At 36.0% G+C, this 18370-nt stretch overlaps 1 protein-coding gene across 3 annotated transcripts in view; it reads right to left on the bottom strand.

The window, feature by feature from the left end:
• The window catches only part of NR5A2 (nuclear receptor subfamily 5 group A member 2), a 77219-nt gene that overhangs the window by 21993 nt on the left and 36856 nt on the right, over positions 1 to 18370 (bottom strand). The gene's annotated exons all lie outside the window — the stretch shown is intronic.

The following is an 18370-nucleotide window of genomic DNA, read 5'->3' as shown; positions in this document are numbered from 1 at the left end:
ATTGTGTTTAATGTATAGTGCTCTTTAGTTTCTAAACTAGCTTGTATGTTTGATTAAAGCGATATATTATTGACCATGCAGTTCTTATACCTGCATCCCCAGAATCATGCAATTATCAGAATAATTTAAGTTCCACCATACCAGAAAAAAACATATGCTAAGCATTATGGTTAAATGTATACTGTATATAAAGTATAAAGTATTTAATCCGTTTTTAGGTTTAGATAAATTTTACCCCCTGGCTGAATGCTCCCCAAGACCATGTAACTCCCATGTCCCCCTTTTCCCCCTAAGATCCTTCTCCTCCTTACATCTTCCCTGGTGTTTAATGATCTTCACAGTTGCAGACAGGGATGCTGATTTGATGACATCAACACTGCTCTCTGCTTTATTACAGTGTGTGCAAGTTAATATGGTGATACCCTAAGTGGGTAAGTCCATGACATGTGCAGTCACTTTAAGTTTTTGATCTCCACCCAGCCTTATTAACTTTGGAAAACCAAGGACATCTAGCAGTAAAAATGAATTACAGCTTTAGATTAGGGGTAAGTAATGAAGTAAAGGCTTTTTAAAAAATATTATAATTTTTACTATTTTTTTTGTTTGCTGCTACTGAAGAACATTAGAAAAATCAGCCAGTGGTTGGGATTTAAGCAGTTTCTACTAGTTCTCCCTAAAAGACATCTATTATGGAAAAAAACAATTCAGTATACTGATCTCAATATATGTGATCAATGCTGTTGTCCTTTAAAGTAACAGAGCCACTTACAGCATATATATATATATATATATATATATATATATATATGACACATTTATGTCACTTTCAATATAGTTGTAAAATTGAAAGTTGGCAATTGCAAAAAAAAAGCAAAAAAAGAGTAAACATTTTGCAATCTGGTCTTCCGTTATGGGGGATAGATATCCCACAGAACATTAGCTTTGTACACCAAGTGTTCGTCTTTGTTGACTTTTCTTGATTTTATTGTGGTACTCTACTAATTTATATGTATCCACGATACAATCCAGTTCATGATGATGATATCATTGGTATATAGAGTCCTTTGCATTTATTAGTTAACTTCTATGAATTCATATTAAGAAAAAGAATTTGCTGTCATTTTGAATTGCTTAAAAAATTGGAGCACTTAAGTATACAAGTGGGAGCACTTGAGAAACTGCGATCCACCCAATTTCTTATCCAAAACTCACTAACTCAGCAGGCTAACCTTCCCCAACCCAACCAAGTGTTTTATTCAGCAGTGCAACAAGCATTGAGAGGCAAAGTCTAAAAACTCTAGAGTTTAACCTGGAAAGATCTAACTGATCTGACCACTGTAAATATAAAGTACATTTCATTACCTGCTATGGTTTATTGCACTTTGCACGTTATTTGTACACTAGGCACTAGTCTGTTGTGTAAGCACAAAAAAAACATCGGAATGGAGGAACTGTAGTCCTGTAATTAACTAGAAGACATCAGTGTAGGTAGTCCTGGATTCCAGGCTCCTGATCATGGGGCAGTTGGGATGTGATCTTTGAATATTTTTTCCAAGTTATATATATATAATTTTACTATCCTATCTAAATAGATTGTGGTGTAGTGAATATATATATTTGCACGTATAAATGTTCACTTAACTATTAAAGTAGAGTATACAGTAAGTATAGCGGAATTGTATTACACAGCTATGTTGACTTGCTGTTACAGTATGTCAATTACACTGTTGCACACAGCGCTTGTGTATATATGGCAACAGAGCAGTTATTTTATCAGGAAGCACCTGGTTTGGCATAATGGGACCTGTAGTTCCTCTGTAGCTGGAAGCCAACATGTGGCCAACGCTCTAATGTATCTCAGAGCTGGCAGAGCAGTGCATTACACATACACTGGTATGAACACAGCCATGGTACAATGATTATATTGCAGTGTCAATAGAGAAGCAATAATTGAATATGTGGAACTAGAAGCAAAGCAATATACAGCCTTCTTGTGAAAGCAGTGGTGCTGAGAATATAAAGCAATGTAAATTTAGCAGTGTCACACCAATCTTGTATTTATGTGGATACAGCAACAAACAGCTGACAAAGGCAATATTCCAATGGCTGCATTTATAATAGGCAACAATTATACAGCTGATCTGTAAAGAAATAGGTGTTGTAACATATCACAATTTTTTTGGGCTAAATAGGTGTGATGTAATGAGGTTAAAGCAGTGGTGTTGAAGGGATATAGCAGATTCTTCCTGTATACAGCAACATTTCCTTCCTGTGTTACGGGATCAGAGGTGAAAGAATTTCATTCTAACACATTCTCTCTTAGAACTCACACTTGTCTTGGCTGAACAATAGGAAGACAACTGGGAAGCTGCTGCTGCTGCTTTCAGCAAAGCTCAGGAGATACCCTGACTTACATGTATGCTGTGGGCTTGTGACAAGGTACAGGTGCGCACATAGTTAATCACACAGGGGTAATCAGTGTAAATGTTTAATTTCATTTATTTCCTGTAAATATAATAAAAATGCATTTTTTAAAAAGGTGCAGATTAATATAATATATGACAACACTTGCATTTACAGGACACTTTAGGTGGCCACAAATGGTAGACAGTGATTGAACACATAGCCCAATGTGATGGACAAATCATTTTCTTATTCAGAGGAATATAGACATCCATTGGTATAGATCCTCAATGCACATATTTAAATAGCTAATAACTATAAAGCTGTAACAAAAAGCTATCAGCCAAAAAACTCCACTGGGCTTAAAGGACTTTCTTCTTTGTTGATGTTCTGTAAGCCTGTTAACATCTACATTAAGCCATGCCTCAGGATTTTCTTTTCAATTGCTTTGGGGTACATTAAATTATCCTAAAACTGTGTTTGTGAGCTGGAGCTACAAGGTTATACCTAATAGAATATTATCGCAATTACACCTAATTAGCAAAGGAAACGTTACTGATACTTTGTTTATAATATTGATCTGTTAGCAAACAGTGAGGGATTGCCCATTTGAGTTGTCCGATCTGTGGAGGCCGTATTCTGACCCACCATCTCTCTGCCTTAACTCCCTGCTTCTTATTTCATGCCCAGCGAACCGAATCCCAGTAAGCGCCAATATCAGACCCACAATAGATCAGGACATCCTGTCAACCACACTCTCTTTTATGATGTTCGGGGTCAGAAATTCATCCAACCCATATCACTCATGCCAATCAATCCAGGAAAAGATAGACCGATGGATGTGCAATCAATAACCTAAAGCATAGAAATTGATCTTGCCCCATATAAGAACTGCAAGGAGAACTTCATTACTGTCACCTTTGACCTGCTCTCTCCCCACCGACCTCATTCTCACATCCTACAATTATAGCACTTTTTTCTCTTAAAGTATGACATCTATAGATTTTTTACTCTGTCTTACAACCTCAGGCATAGCTGCAGGACATATTTTAATTGCAGAATATAATTATAATAATCAATTATAAACATTATTAGAAGTTAGTATGTTTGAGATTTAGCTAGTTTGCATATTTCTATGTTTAAAACAGAGCTTGGCAAATCTAGGTGCCAGGCACCGTTTGCCAAGTGTCTCAAGCGGTACACAAGTGCAATAATTATCATTGGAAACGACTGATCGCCAACAATCGTTAACAAAAAAGTGAACAACTACAGGACAATGACGACGATAAACGAGGTATGGTTCTGGAAACTAATGACCGGCCCAGCGAATCTGATTGGGTGAAAATCGTTCTCTATCTATTGTGTGTACTATTGGACAAGGTAATGGAAGTTATAGGAGCTTGCCCTTGTAGTTAACCTGCAGACAGACCTTTTAGCCATGTTTAGTACAGGTTTTCTTTTTTCCCTTTTAAAGGCACAACCTGTGAATACCACACTTTCTGTCACTTTGTGTGGTATGTAACTATTACGTGGTATCAATGGAAAGAGCTATTGTTGTCACACAGGCTAGAGATGTCTATCTTATTCATCTTTCTACTGGATTGATGGGACTAGAAAGGGGTCTACCAATATTTTCACCAACACCACATAACTTTCACCAGATTTCAAGAATATTACATTTTTTACTAGAATTCCATGTGTACATTTTGGACAAAGGGGGTGTAGATTGATAAAGATTGATAAATAGACCTCCTTGGTTTACCAAAAAGAGATAGTATTGTTTTTGTTGTCAAACAGCCCATAGGAGTTATCAGGAACACTTCACTGCAGGAAACATAAGCATGTATCCTTTGCAGTGTAAATTCTTAGCCTGAATATGGGAATCTATTTGGAATATATGGGAACCAACATATCTAATGTCATGGGGCTTTTACCCAGGGCCCATGGCCTGGATCGTTTAATTTTTCATTGCATTGCAACCCTATGCTTTAGTCCATAACTTCACTGAACATTATCGGTCTTCCTTAATCATAGCTTTAAAGGAAATAATATTAAGCTTATATGTCCTGTGTTTCCTGACTTATTTTGTTCTTTCTCTTTCCTTGGCACCTCTGCTCAAAGAAGGCTATATGGAGTTTTCTTTACAGAGGGTCTGAAGGTAAACCTCTAATGATACTATTTCCCTTTGGGAAATAACATAGGGGCCCATTTATTAAAGGGTGAGTAGACTAGCACCATTTATGAAAGAGGAGATGAAAACATATTCATTCTTGAGCAAGACTGACCTTTTTTGCAGATTACGATCTGTAGATCTACCAAGCCTGACTGCCACTCAAACACCCCAATCACCACTTTTTCCATGATTTCCACTTTTTAAATAATGAGGGTTTAATTAGGTTTTGAATTAAAACCAAATTGGATATAGTTAGTAGGCTAGTGATAGAGAAATTTATGGTGTATTAAGACTGCTGAATTACTTTACAATAATGTTTTTGTCTCCTATGATGCACTGTAGATCAGTGTATGTGGCAGGTTGGAAGAGGAACACCTAAAAATGTAAGGACTGCATCCCCTGTTTTTTTGTAACTTTATACATCCTACAGAAAGAAACTGCAAGGAGCATTCAGCTACTTCATCATGTATCAAAACATCCTAATATACATGAGAAATGTACATATGCAGTATGAAAACTGCAAATGTGCTACCTAACTTCCAGAAATAAAAATCAAAATCGAGAAGGGTCACAGTGTGTTATAAAGGCTTTGCTTATTTACTGAACAAATGTACATGATATTGCAGCTACAAAAATATACACATTATACCATATGGTTAAAAAAAAATAAAACAAACATTTACCTAAAAGAAAAGAAGTTATTAAAAAGCTATTTAGCCCCTTAGGACGCATTGCCTAATATCCAATGTATTAGAATTTAAGATGTTCAGATGCTTTGAGAAGACGGAGTCTGTCTTGTTCACACCGCTGTAATCCCTAATTTTCCCCTCGGAATAAATTAAAAAAGCTTCTCTGTTAACCTCTAGATGTGTTTGCCTTATATATATTACTAATAAATTAAAACAGCTTGGAGACTGAAAAGCTGCTTCACCAGTCTGACTAGGAACTAATTATGAGTGCCTCATTGTCCAATCAATTATTCAGACAAAGATTAGGCACTTGTTAGGTATATAAACAGCAGTTTGTGCTTGTCTGAAAGAGAAAGATTATTTGATAGAAAGAATATTTGATGTAGAAAGTTATGTAATGGACTGAGGCGTAACAAAATACTTTAAGCATTCAGAGACGGAAATTCCTAAAGCTACCTACAACCATTAGGAGATAATCACTTACAGTGTAATATACTTACTGCATATATTTATAAACACATATACAATTTTTATTACTAATAATATTAATAATAATAAACATTATTTTCTATAGCACCAACATATTACACAGCACAGTACATTAAATAGGGGTAGCAAGACAGATACAGACAATGAATGACCCAGGAGGAGGAGACAACATACATGCACACAAACAATCTTTCTATCTTTGAACTATATAACACAGGGGTGGTCTGGGGGGGTTTCGGGGGGGAGGTATACACCTGCCAGAGGCGTGGACTATGTCTCCTGTACGGTTTGAAGTTTTAGGAGGGTGGGCGGGTTGTGTCTCCCTGCAATGGGAGAGTGGGCAGGTTCTGGCATCATGACGTCATTCTGGAGGGGAAATTCTTTCCTCCTTTGAGTGACACACGGCTCCCGGTCCAGAGTCCGTGCATTTAGTTGTCCGTGAGGTGCTGATATAACACATAATAAAAGTGAAAAAAGATTTCAAGATACAACTGCAGATGCTGTTTGCTTTGAGGGGTCACTGTCAGACTGAAACCTCTGACTGATCTACTGATCTACATGCATTTTTGTATGCAAGTTTCTTGATGTAAAGGTAAACCCAAGAACAACTTACCAGTACTCATATGTAATAGCTGCATTACATTTCCTTTTTCAGCCTCCTAATTTATTAATGGCTTTTCCTTTTCTTCCAAAAATGCTTTACCAACTGATGGAAGAGAGGGTAGCCTCGGACAAGTAGATTTCTCATAAAATCATAGAAGCTGAGGCATCTTTCTGTCTTCACTGAAACACCTTGATGCACCCCAACCCTTTTCTCAGCCTAGTTGGTGTATGTTAACTGTTTGTTTGTGGTGTTGCTGTTTATTATGTAGAAAAAGGAGATCTAACCTAAATTTTTCTACAGGTGTTTTTGAACATTGTTTTGCCCTCTAGAGAGATCTATATGACCAGATGTTTATCCAATCATTACAAGCAATGCTCAAATCAATAGCACCATTTGCATTAATTGGGTTAGGTATAACTGCCAATAAGGTCCATGCCAATTCTTCCATACATTAGTCTGAGCCTAATTTATACAGCAGGAATAGTTGGTTGCATACGTGAAATGTAAAATCACTGCAATCCTTTTGAATGTAATGAAAAATCATTATAAAGAAATAAATAGGCAATCAAACACCAATGCAGCAGACATAATTGCAAGAAATAAAGTTAGAGAAAATAGGTAAAATAATAGGGGATTGTGCATACATTTTAAGGGAATGTCAGGGAACCTCCTTTGTAATCTTGGAATAAAAATACAATAGCTGTTTCTCCTGAAGAATGGAAATACAGGCTATTTTTCTAAATGTATAATTTCAAAACAAACCTTCAATGTATCTATATCTTGGGAAAGTGTGTTTTTTGGCAGATACACAGATGCAATTCCAACTTTCTTAAGAAGCTGTTGTGTTGCAATTTGATATTAGTGCTTTAGGATTTAGCAGACAATCACACACTGCCTGGAACATCTTTCTCACAATAGGAATTCCTGTCCCGAAATAGTTGGTCTATTATAAGTAACCCAACAAAAAAGTCCCTAACTTGTATGCTTTAACTTGATTCTGTAATACATAAAACAGATGTACTATTTCTTATCGATAAAATCTTTTTATAGATCTTTGCTCATTGGGTTTGCAGCACATTGATTAAGACTTGTCCAAGAGGAGGTCCCAGCTTTTATAATTAGAAGTTAGCTAGAATGTTTTTTTACTGCCTTATACAGTGATCTAATATTTAAAATCATTGTTTCAGTTTATAACAAAAAACATTATTTCTGCAAAGCATTACTAAAACAATAGCAAACTATTATGTAACACATTTGTTTACTCTATCTGCTTGGTTAAATTTTTTTTTACAGGTTTTTATTAAGCAACCATATCACAGATATAGTGACACGCAGTGAATGAAGGTAAGGTGAAGTCCCTTACTGCCACCCAGTGACACTGACATGACCCCTGCCTAGTCAGGATTTAATTAAGGGTTCTTATTAAAAGCAGGCAAAGAGACGCTAATGAGTGTTTTTACAGAGCTAATTACACAAAGCCGCAGCAGTGAGAATGACTGATTAATATTAACTCAGGATTCAAGAGAAAAGCACTCATCATAGGCCACCAATACATTGGTTCTTTACACACTTGTCAGAAACAGATAGCACTCGGGAGGATAATATCATAAACACACGTGTGAGTAAACTGCACTTTGCACATTACCATTGATCTCTGTTATATGATATTAACTAAGCTGCAAATCTTCTCATCTGCAAAGCAAATCTTGTATTTATTAGTGGCCTCTCCAACAATAATTACACCTATTGCTCAGGATGCAAGAGGATACATCAATGGCACAGCTACGTGTCCCAGCATTGCCCACCTCTGTGTGATTAATCACATTCCTTTCTCTTTTTTTCTGTGCTGCACTTCTTGTTAACCTAGTGCTACTGCATATGCTACAATATCTGCTAGTTCTTTAATTGTGGGTAATTTTATTTGCTGATCTTTACGTTTGTTGCTGTACCCTTAATCCGCTCATCAAGCCAATCATTTATTATTCAGTTCTGTTCTACAACGTTCCCTTACTGTGCTGTATCTTTGAAGAAGAAGCATTGTCACCCTAGGCTTCTCTTCTAGTCTGGACAATACACCTCCTTGTCTGCTCACCTCTACTACATAGGAAATATGTATTCTGTAGTCTATAAAAGAAATCTGGACAAGCTGATTACATCTAGGATATCAGTTCAAGGTACAGAAAGTTAGGACACTGGAATTTTTTTGTTAATTTCTGGTTTTGGCTTTATCAAGAGACACATACAGTGACCATCATACTTACATATACTGCACTAAAACAAGGTGATAATCCTGCTACTGGGAAGGTCAATGTTATATTAGACTTTCATATTATAAGAATTTTTTACATTCCCTGTGAGCCCTGTGTGTAAATACTCCAGTGACAATACTGTATTGGACAGTGGTCATATACTATGTCATTTACTACAGGAAATTTAATATGTTTTTCTAAAATAAAACCTATAGTAACAAATTTGTAAAAATTCAAAAGCACCCCAATGTGATGAGCTACTCTGTGGTTACACACAAATTACCGCAATGCATGTTATGTGCATCAGAACATTGCAATGGCATCCCAATGCACTAAGGAACTGCAGCTCCATGCTTGTTTATTACATCTTTGTTAAAATGTTGTATGTTTTCTTTTTGGAACCCATCTTGTGTGTTGGCAGCCCATTTAAAATGAATGGGCTGCCCTAATGCAATAAACTTTTACGCATGACTCAGCACTCAAGCTTTACAATAATGCACAAAAACAGTCTGCTCTAGCCCTCAAACTTTATAAATTATAAACAAAAATGTATAGTGTATTAATAATATATTCCTATTTTAAGCTATACTTGCAATATTTTAATGTACGTTTTGGATGTTTGGATCCTTACTCTTCCATATTTTTGTTTTCATATTAATTTAGATATTTGCAGATTGAACAGCAGAGGTAGCTCTGAATTTGATTTATAGTTATTTAACATCCAAATACACTCACCACTTTGGAGGGCTTATTAGCTGAAATATAATTTTCTATTTTTGGAATAATCTACACCATTATACTACTGAGATAAGATCAGGTAGAAGTGAATATTCTCTAAGCTAAAGCCGCATACACACGTGCAATTTTTGTCGTTGGAAAGGATCTTTCACAATCCTTTCCAACGACAAAGGACTGCACGATGCATGAACGGTGCTGTACATACAGCACCGTTCATGCTCTATGGAGAGGGGAGGGGGAGAGCGACGGAGCGGCACCCTGCTGCGCGCTCTCCCCCTTCCCTTTCATTAGGATCTGTTGTCGTCCATCGTCCATGGATCCGCCAGGACGGTCGTTCGGACGATGGACGTGTGTACGCAGCTTTAGTGAATACGATTAAGCAGTGTCCCTTTCAATCAACCAATTGTGTACAAGGCACAATCTAAAGGATATTGTATAATCAGGTTGTAATGTGTATGGTTAGCTTGGGTGCACAGTACCAATCCACAATTATGGTAAGTTCATACTTGTATTAAAAGGTTAATACTGAAACAAACATTATAAGTGAACCTATACTTTTTAAAGTAAAATTGCTCTATTGATTCAGTAACTCTAAACCTTTGTGTCAATCACCCCTGCTTTCCACTTCCTCCGTCACTTCATGCAGCAAATGTTGGGAGTTCCACTGATGACCGGATTTCAAATTTCATGTAGCATGCATTGCATTCATTCATTTTAAATGCAATTTAAGAGACTGTGATATGATCTTTAAAATCTATTTAAAATATGTGTATTTAAATTTAGTAAAGGATAAAGTTTTATATATTATTTGTATCTCATCCCAGTGAAATCTTGGTCTTTTAGTATGGGGAGCCAGTTAAGGTAAAGAATGCATCTGTCATAGTGAAATTTCTATGATGTGACAGCTGCACTATGTCGATATATGACCCCTTAGTTTGGGTGATTTAAAATAGTCTTTTGTCTAACCAAGCAGGTTTATGTGCTTTTTAGGCACTTCACAAGCATGCTATGTGTATTATGAGGACCAAATGTGCCAGGATTTTACATTCTCATTTGGTTTGAGCTAGACTTATGTTTTTCAAATTCTGCAACATTGCATTTGCTAATGTAAAAGAGACTTCTTGTTCCTAATTAGAGATTTAAATCTAACCAAAGCATATTCATGTTGATGTGTAATATTTGTATTTAAGTATTAATATTTATTGTATATATTAACTATAAATGATATATTTATATAATTCTTTTCATTATAATTTTCCTAGGGCAATATAGGTAGGGTAACATACTTCTGTCTACCCTGATAGCTAGCGCTCTTCTTCACCCTTGGTATGTGGATGGGCCCATGTCATGCATTGCATTTGATAACACAGAATGTTGCGTTGCTATCAGTTGTAGACCAGATAGCTACTGAGGAATAAGATAACCATGTGTGAGGATGGAGGTTGGCAGAGCAAGCTCTCAGGTGTCTGGAGCTAAGTTTTACAGATGGCCTTTTTAATAGCCATTTTATCTGCTAGACATTAGATATGTCTGACTTTTGTATGTAAATAGCATGCAAATTGCCCTGAATTGAAAATGGGCCAATCAAGCTCTATGTGTACATAATTTGAATGACTCAATTTCAAAGTCACTGCATCATTTGCATCTCATTGGCCATTACTACTAGACATAGGAGTTATCCTTAAAACACAGTGAAATATAATTTTGAGATATTTACCCTAAGCTTATACTTGGGAAACCAACAGGTCAACTTTAAAACCAGACTCCAACGCTGTTTTACATACCTTCCCTTTACTGGGGAAAATAAGATATATTTTTTTCATATCTAGTTAAGCCTTTTCCTGAATCTTTAGGGAAAGCATGTAAAATATATCCTTTCCTGTCTAAGTCTGTCTTTGTCCTGTCTTCTAAGTCTTGTACTTCTCTACATGTTTGCATGCTATAAGGTGTTACAGAGTTCATGTCTTCTTTGACAGTATTTTTATTTTAATAAGCATAAAACAATGTTCTTTTGACTGTCTTTTCAAACCTCTGAACACAGAGTTCCTAGTAAATACTCATTTTCTTGGAACTGTTTTTTAGCAAGGATGCTAAATGTTGAACCCGACACAATAAAGATTCTACAAATCTGTACATATAAAGATGAGATCATGACACATCAGTAAAGTAAAATTTTAAAAGCTGCAATAAAATTTGGCTTAAAGTAAAACTTTACCTAGTTAACACAATTTATTATTCTCTGAAATTTTTTTCTTGTATATTATATACAGAAAATGTATGGTTTGCTTAACAGTCTACTGGAAGGAATCTGTAATTATTATGCTGTTATGGCTCTACTGGTATTGAAAGTGTTAATATGGAAGGTATCTGCTGGACTTTGTATCTATAAAGTCAGACACACATCTAGGAAAGAATCCTAATAATGACACACTAGTAACCTATATCTGCACAGCAAATGCCAGGGACTTGCAAAGCAAACCTGAGACATCTTAATGTCATGCTGCTACAAAAGGAGTTGTAAACTGTTGTCATGTGCAGGGCAGATCATAAGCCTTATTATTATAGGTGTATATTTGTTTTTTTTTTCCCCATGAATTCTGTACCAGGCATGTTAATATGTAGCTTTACACTACATACATGGGGGTTTACACAATCTACTTTTTTGAAAGTTAAAGAAACCTACCTGCAGTAGAGCTGTATATTTTAAAACTGTAAAGTGTTTAGGATGAACATTTTACATTTATAGGAAATGCTACTGTTTAACTGCGTAGTAAAGATTGTTATAGATCACATTTTTGCAATAAGCCACACCGATAACAGCTACTTAAGCAGGGGCCTAGGGCAGTTATATCATTGGTTTGTTGGTGTTGTTATCATATGTATTTCCAATATTATCTTCAAAGACTTGGCAAAAGCTAAATACTAAGTTGACATTTATATTCGGATTTACTTACCCAAGGATTTAAATTATTTTTACGTTTTTTAGTTTTTATTTCTACTATTTTTATCTTTATAAATATCTTATCTATTTGGGAGATTTCCCTTCACATCCTGTCTCAGGGACACAAGAGAATGTGAGAAACCATTTCTCCAAAGAGGGGAGATATTTCTTTTTAGGGAGCTGCCTCTACCTGATAGCCCTAGTTCTGGTGATGTCTGTAAAAATTGGGGTTTTCCATCAATTCCTGTCCAAATGAGAATGGCCACCAGGACAAAAATGGGTAAAATTTTTACGTTTCCCTGTGCACTCCAAAAAAAACAAATGCCAAGACTTCAGTGCCAGAACAAGTTGCCTTACCATATTTACTAGGGGGAGGCTGTAGCTTGGGATTCATCCACCAGCACTGTCCCTTACATTGTCTTTAGATCTGAGCCCAAAGGACTATGTATGACTTCTTTTTCACATCAAAATCAGTTGGGCTGCTTTTTCTTTGTTCATAAAACATTGTTAATATAATACCAATGTAAAAGTAAATATTTTGTGAAAAATAAAAAGATTTGTAAATTATTTTGATTTGTGTCCATGTGGGTAACCACTTACTGGCAGAAGTCAAGCTGAGGAGCACAAGTGGTTAACATTAGTTAAAATATACTAACAGGTAAAGAAGTACTGACCTCCTTCGAATTTGCATTTGACCTACTTCAAAATGTTTTTGATACTCCTAGGCTTTTACAGGAATGTAAAACCCATCAAATGAAGATGACAAATAGAAAAACTGCATAACTATCATTATGTGGAAAAGCTAATAATATTCTTATCAACTACACTATACACTAAATAACTTTAGCTAAACAGAAATTGGATTTTAGACATTCATGTAACTTTGCAACCACTGTAGGCAAAAGGAATTGGAGGATACCAGCTGTATAATGGAAATATTATTCACTTGAACAACCATACTTAAATATAATATTCTGTATATATCATTTTAATGCTTTTACATATTTCCAAACACGTTGGACATATGCCAATTAGGGCACTGTGAATGCCAATGGTGCTAACAAGAACATTTTTGTTTGTCCATGAAAACAAATCAGAAAATGTATTTCATTTTCACCCTGCAGAAATGAGATTTGGAAGCTAATCTGTTGTTATAGCCAAAAAAACAATTTCAATGTTATCACACTTTTTACACTTTTTAAAAAAAATTAGGATAAATAAAAGAAAGGCATTTCATTTTATGGGTCCTTAGATGTGCTATCAACTGCCACTTCCTTGTCTAATACCAGTATAAGAAAAGCATTATGAATAAGGTTGTGCCATAATTCAATTTATTCACACCAAATGCATGTATGAAATGCTCATGGTTTGTGAATGTTTTGCTCCCTGAGGCCAGATGTACAAGTCTGCAAGCAGTAAACCCGGCAGAGGAGCCCCTAAGTGTTCAACATGTGAACATTGTCTAATTCTATGAGCAGATATATTTTCATCATGATGAAATAATAGCAATTGCAGGAAAAAATGAAAACACATGTAGACAGAAAATATCATTTTTTTATGCTTATTTAGAATTGAAACCTTTGTTAAAGTTACACGATTCTTATGAAATATATTGCTGCATTTATCAAATAACTATTCTTATACGAGCATCTCAGAAGGTTTGAAGAAACCTTTATATTTCTTGTGGACATCCGTACACACCTGTGGTCCAAGACTGAGGTTTCATCATTGCAAAAGGTTAACCTACAAATGTTCTCAGTCCGCCTTGCAGCTAATATGTCTATGGCATGATAAAAACATATTTTTTTCTGCACCTGTGACCCAAAGGGTTAAAGGGAAGCTGACAGAAACTTAGAGAGCTCAGCACAATTTTTATGAGTTGCAGGAAGGGGCAGCAGAGAAAAACTCACACTCCATAACAGATTGTGGACATAGGATCATCTATCAGGACAGCAGCGCAGCCAGTTTCGGACGGCTCTGCTCAAATGAAATAATATATCTTTGAAAAGCAATGCCGGCTTTAGGATGTGGCCCCATATATCAAGAGAGTTGATACGCTCCGGGTCCATTAACACTTCACCTGGTATCCCCCAGTCCTTCAGAGGACGACCCTGCCCTTGTCCTCTTACTCGCTGCTCATATAGTGAGGATGTAGAACATAGGGAGGGCTCCGAGATAATTCAAAGGCAATGAAGCAAGGAGGCTCGTGACAGGTTTAAGCTTCTAGATCTGTGACTATGCAGAGGTAACCTCTAATGGGAGAAGACAGCATCCGGCAATGAAAACCAGTGTGTAAAAACTACATTACTTTATCTTTTCTGCAGGTGAAATCATTTCAAACAGCTTCCTATCATAACAGGCATTTGTATATTTAATTACAATGTAAACCAATAATAAAGTACACAAGTGATTCCGAATGTTTTCAGTTTACACACAAAAATACACACATGTATAACTAGTACTATACATGCATAAATAATTACATTGTACCCAACTAGAATCAAAAAGTTTTAGATTCTTGTTCAGTGCTTTTTTTTTTTTTTTTTTTTTATAAAAACCTTACAATTTATAATTAGAATATAATAATGTAATTGCATTTATACGGCATGACACCATATAAAATAGGAGAAGTAAAACGTGATGCTATGATCACTTTTAACATCTAATAATGTAAAGGTTTTACGTACCTTAAGTGAGCAGAAATGTATTGGTGAAAGTGAACACTATTTGGCCTTTTGTATATCAATACAAGTAATACATAGCTATAGTAATATACATATTTATGAGAAATAAACAATTTTTTGAGTGCTAACTGCTTCACCAGGTGCTATAAAGGACACACACAGTAAAACAAAATGCAGTGCCCATTTTGCATATGGCCGCTGTAAAATGGCAAGGCTGGGAAAAAAGTCTGTTGCCATTAGTTATTTTCTTCTCCAATCTGGCCCATTATAGTTGTGTCATTCTGTGACACCTACAGACATTCCCTCAAGAGAAAATATTTGCATTTTGATTTGCTTTCATACTTCATGACGATACAGTATTCAACCCAGAAAATTTTTTAAGCCTGGTGGGAGGAAAATGTAGGTGGGTGGCAGCCCCTGTATTGTGACCCGACTCTTCAGTAGCCACCCAAAAACAGCAGTGTGAAAAGTACAGATGGTACACCTGTCTAAAAAAGGCTGGGGAGAACACTACAATAGTTATGGTTTCATTTGAAAAGCTAATACCAAGGGGTATATGTTGATTAAAGCATGCACCATTCTACTGTCAGATCTGGGCAGGTCTACAGGAATCTTTAAAGTGTGTCTAAAACCACTATTTATTCAAGTAGGGATAGGAACCCCTACAAGCTGTTAGAACCCATGTATTTCTCCCTGAGACTCCTGCAAATTTGCTCTCTTTATCTGTCCTGGTGACCACTGAAAACAAACATGATAAATAATTCAAACTGTAAAGTCACCAGAACAGAAATAGTGGAAAATATTGTTTTTTAAGAGATTTTCTCTTGTTTGCTATTGTTTCTGCAGGGTAGAAAGAAAAGGGAAATCTACCACCAGTACACTGATGACAAAGCATGGCTTTAACTTTACCCTACTTTGGCCTTAGATTTGCTTTAAGCTTTGAAATGATGAGAACAGTGAAGGGATACTGCAAAATTTACTTGGACCCTTTGAATTGAAGAATAATTTCCTTTTTGTGCCAGGACCTTCAATAACAACCGAAATGTTGCCGTGGACACTGAAAGGCTCAGCTAAACAGATATTTTTAAATGATTAACATTTTCATTACTTGTCAAAGCATTATACCTCTTCCATTTAATAAATGTGATATGTGTGTTTCCTGTTTTTTGGCCTTAGGCTACGTACACACTTGCAATAATTGTTGTTGCAAAACGGACGATTGGCAACCGATCGAAGATTATGCACGATTATTTTGAACCATCGTATAGTGCACGATTCTGTACATGCTGTAACAATATGATCAATCAAATATAATTCACCAATAATGTACACACACTAGATACAATAATTTGAACTATGCAGGACGTGACGTGTACTAGAGAAAGTGTACTGCAACACCATCCACGATCACTGAACGACCGTACACACAATAGATTGCGAACGATCGTTGCCCAATCAGATCCGCCGGGACGGTCGTTCGTTTCCAGTAACATTCCTCGTTCGTCAGCATCGTTGGCCAGTTGTTGTGCACTTTTTTTGTTAAAGATTATCGGTTGATTGGTCGTTAATCATTCGTTTCCAACGACAATTATTGCACGTGTGTACGTAGCCTTAGTATATCTATTGTATGAGCAACTTTACAGTGAGACAGATTATCTCATTGTGCAGCAGACTGCACTGATGGAACCCCAAGTTACTTTATTCATATACCCTTAGCTTTTTGTAATTTATATCTCCCTTCTGTTATTTTTAGCAACAACCTTTTCCCCCTTACCTTCTCTTTTAGGATGTGTGCAAACCAGATTATTGCTATGTAAAATATTTGTTTATGATCATTTTGAGTGATAATCTACCATGTGTACACCAGCCCTCTGAAATTATCAAACTGTTTAATTGGATCAGTGAACAACTTAGTGGGATGACTACTGTGTTCTTCTGTGGAGGGGAGCACAGCAGGCTGGAATCAATCATGAAAGATTTTTTTCAGCACCATAAATCCAAAAATCTGATGTGTGCACAGGGCATCACTATAGCTAAATATCCTAGGTTGTACTTAATTTAAATATTTAACAGGGTGAAAAATGAATCAAAACACACACTTACACACACACACACACATATATATATATATATATATATATATTTTTTTTTTTTTTTTTTTATTCTATCTCTCTCTCTATCACTTCCTCTATCTCTCACTCTATATCACTATCCTAAATCATCTATTCAATACATCTATCTTCTCTCTCTATATATCTAACATCTGTCTAAGAAAACCTCTACCAGCCATACATTCTGCAGTCCTGACAATGATTATGGGTAACTGGTCTCATGTTGGGTTGTATGGCGTAAAAATGACCACCATGTTTGATAATTTATGGCTGCTATTGATCTGTGTGTGCTGTCATCTAACCACACAAACAGTCCCCAGTGACAGCAAAAGCAATCTGATCAGGCTGCTGAAAGGACAACTAGCTACAGATTGCTGAATATACCCAAACATGTAGATTAATCCAAATGAACTTACAAGCAGATATTTGGACAGCAATAACCTAAAATAATATACCAATAAAATGAATTTCCAAAGCCTCGGGTTAAATACAGAATTAGGATACAATGCATTTTTTGGGACTGGCCCCACCTGTCTATTTTGGCACCATATGAGACAACTCATAATGCCAGAATGCTAAAAATTATTTTTGGGATCTCATTTGTGGTCCAACTATGGGTTGTACAGCCCCCTTTTCCCAAAGAATACAGTGACATCTTAATAGGACAATAATATTAGTCAGGTTTCTACAAACCATTTTGTAAGTAAATTGGTGCCTTCTCCCTTAAATATTATACTTTGCACATCCACAATGTAGCGGTAGGCCAAATGGACGAATAAAAAGAACAAACTATCTCCACAAAACACGATGTTTCATAATGGCTATTCTCGGCAAAGCATTCTGGTTCACAGACAGACCCATTAGACATTTCAATGTTGTTAATACATTCTAGTCATGGGGGAACTGACCACTTAAACAGGCCACTGCCAATGAATTCAAGTCAATTTAACAATGTACTTAGTATAGCTGAAAGAAGACAACATTTGCTGATACTAGCAGTTGTGGCTGCATAGGGAGTGGTGATATTTATTATATCGATTTGGTTAACATACCTCAGTTGAAAGCATTTATGAAATACTGGAGCAAGCAAACATAAACACAGATTATTTGTCATAATGACACTTTAGTAACAACCCTGAGACAAAATGCATTAACAGTTAAGGCCTTTATTCTGTCAAGCAGCTAACTGTGATATTCTTATAGCCAATGTTCAGATTATTAGACTTATATGGGTACAGTACAGTCTTAGTAAATAGTATAGTACACCTTAATAAATGTGTTCATTTAAA

The sequence above is a fragment of the Pyxicephalus adspersus genome, chromosome 8, assembly GCF_032062135.1.
Source record: "Pyxicephalus adspersus chromosome 8, UCB_Pads_2.0, whole genome shotgun sequence".
In the NCBI taxonomy this organism is placed as follows: Eukaryota; Metazoa; Chordata; class Amphibia; order Anura; family Pyxicephalidae; genus Pyxicephalus; species Pyxicephalus adspersus.
This window is presented reverse-complemented; position numbering and strand designations above follow the sequence as displayed.